Here is a 2,968-nt window from a genome sequence, read left to right on the forward strand (position 1 = left end):
CATCTCAGGGTGCGTGAGGAGACAGGCCCCTCACCCCTGCCTCAGAGCCAGCCTTCAGCCATCAGCACTCTCCGTGCTGCCGGTAGCTCCCCAGCCCCTCGGGAAGCAGCCAGGTGTACACTGGGACCTCCGAGCGAGGCCAGCTTCACAGCTACGTGAACGAGCCCAGCCTTGGCCACAGGGGACATTGTTCAGGGCCCTCTCCTTCGTGGGCACCCCAGGACTGTGGCATTCATGGCAAGAGACACTGTGTGGGGAGTGTTTTAATAAAAGCCCTTTTGAAAATGGCATCTTCTTTTCTCAAAGGGCTAGAGCTCTGCTCAGGCAGCCTAATCCCCCTCCAAGGTAGGGTTCAGAAAAGCACCTCCTTTCCACTGAGCACCCTATTTTTTTTGACAGAATCTATAGGTTTCTCAGGTGGCACTAGTGGCAAAAAACCGGCCAGTGCAGGAGAAAAACACAAGTCCAATCCGTGGGTTGGGAAGATCCCCTGGATGAGGGCATGGCAACCCACTCCAGTATTCTTGCCTGGAGAATCCCCATGGACAGAGGAGCCTGGTGGGCTTCAGTCCATAGGGTCACAAAGCGTCGGACACGACTGAAGCGACTTCGCACACGCGCATAGAATACTCTCAGGGCCCTGGGCCCTGTCTGCCCCTCAGCCTGGTCATTTCCTCTCTTCCTAGCATCCACACGTCCATCATTCCTGCCTATCGCAGCAATACCATTCTGTACAATCTTTGCCTGGTCAAACTCCTATTTATCCCTCAAAGCCCATCTCCAGAAAGCCTTCTCTAATTTCCTAGGCTGCTGGCCAGATAGTCCTTGTCCATGTCCTCCAGCCCTGTGGGCTCATCTCTGTCACAAGAGATAGCTCATCCAATTGCATCCGTCTGTTGATACTTCTGCTTTCTCCACCAGATTTGGACCCTTCCAGTCTGTGTCCTCAGCATTGATTAAAAATATGTGTTTGCTGAGTGCCTGTTCAATGTCAGCACTCTTCTAGGCCCTGGGAGACAGTAGAGAACAAATCAAAGTGCACATGCAGCCCCAGCATTCATGGCAGTGAGCTGTGCCCACAGGCAGGGCAGCTGGACTTCCCTGAATTATATTGCTGGGAAGCAGCCAGCTCATTCAGCTGATCAACAAACATCTGTCTGACTGTGGCTCCAGGCCAGCCCTGTGGCAGATGCAGGGATGGCTCCAGGATGCAGCCAGCCAGCCCTGGACTTTGCAGGCCGGGGATCTTTATAACAGACATGAGGAAACAGGCAAATACCCAGAAGCTGAGGTTAGCCAGCCATGATCCCAGGTTGCTCTTCCCTCTGCCACACCCCTGCCCACCCCCTGGCACAGACATTGTCCCCTTCCTAATCTTCCGATGCTCCCTACAGCCCGAAGCTGAGCTGGCTGTGCTGCCTCGGGTCCCCAGTTGTAAGGCAGGGTGCCCACTGCCTCTCACTAGGCCTGAGACTGGTGGGGATGGGTCAGATGGAGGTCCATTTACCCAAGCACCCTCCTGCCAGTGGGGCCCAAACTTGGGGTGGGGTTGGAATTCAGAGGGTGGATTGGGCATCAGTCCAGCCCTGGCAGGGGGCAGGGGGATCTTCTGTCCAGCTCCCAGGGAGCGGGCAGAGCCAATCAGTGACCTGGACCAGGGGCACCACTGTAAGAACCCCACGTGCGCGTGTGTGCTCGAGCGTGGGGCCCCTCCCGTCAGGACAGGCCAGAGAGCAGGACGGGTGGGGCTACCTGGATCCTGTGGTCTGGAGGCCTCTGTCCACAGTAGGGTGTGCGGGCCTGATCCAGGATCAAGAAACAGGGCCGTGCAAGTGCTGAGCCCTCATGAGTGCCTGGAACTGGTCAATGACTCCTCTTGTGGGAGGTATTTATGGATGAGGAGGTGAAGGCTCAAAGAAACGGGGAGAATTGGTCTGCTCCGGTGACCTTGACAAAAATACCACTGATGGGCCAGCTTAAACAGCATTTATTTTCTCACCGTTCTGGAGGCTGAAGTCCCGAATCAGGGCTGGTTTCTCCTTGGCTTGCAGACAGCTGCCTGCCCACACAGCCTTCTTTCTGGGCCTGAGCACCCCTAATCTCTTCTTATAAGAACGCAGGTCCTATTTGGAGCAGGGCGCAGCTGTGTGACCTCACGTTACCTTTAGTAACCCTTTAAGGCCCTGTCTCCCAAATGCGGGCACATTCTGAGATGTGGCTTAGGGCTTCAACACGTGAACTTGGAGGGGACACAGTCTAGCCCATAACAACAGGGTGACTTGCCCAAGGTCACGCAGCTGGTTAGAGGCCAGAGTGAGGTTTGAACTCAGAGCTGAACTACCCCCAAATTCAGGGCACCCCACATGGCACCCCAAGTGACCTGTTTGTAGAAAACCAAAGTCAGATGAGCCTCGCCTGCCAGATCCACTCCTGAGCTTGCCTGACGCCATGGTGAGCATCCCAGGGCTGACTTGACCCAGAGGTCCAATATGCAAGTGAAGTGACCCGGCTCCTCCACGGGCCCCAAGGAATCAGTGTGTCGGAGGGCGATGGGTCACAGGCTGTGGCATAGAACAGGGGCTGGGCATTGTCTCATCCCTGGCGTTCGTGTCCTGCGCTCTTGGCCAGCTGGCTCCCTCCCTCTGCTTTTACTGGCCTCTCCCCTGGGCCAGTGGTGTTGAGATAAGCTATGAGAACATCTGCAGAGACATGGCCAGGCCCTACAGCTCCTCTGTCCCCAGATCCTAGCAGTGACAGCTGGGTGCAAAGCCTTGCCTGTCATGAGCAGTCCCAAACCCGCCCTGCAGACACCTGGCCCATCATGGCCTCAAAAGACTGCGTTCCCCTAGTTAGGAGCAGGTTTCCGCTGGGGAACAAGGGAGCAGCCTGCAGAGGAAGTGGGCAGAGAGAAGCGGGGGCCCTAAGTGGGGGAGGGAAAGAGAGAGGCCGGGGGGGGCTTGTGGGGGGA

This window comes from Bison bison, unplaced genomic scaffold (genome assembly GCF_000754665.1).
Source record: "Bison bison bison isolate TAMUID 2011002044 unplaced genomic scaffold, Bison_UMD1.0 scf7180017864061, whole genome shotgun sequence".
Taxonomy (NCBI): domain Eukaryota; kingdom Metazoa; phylum Chordata; class Mammalia; order Artiodactyla; family Bovidae; genus Bison; species Bison bison.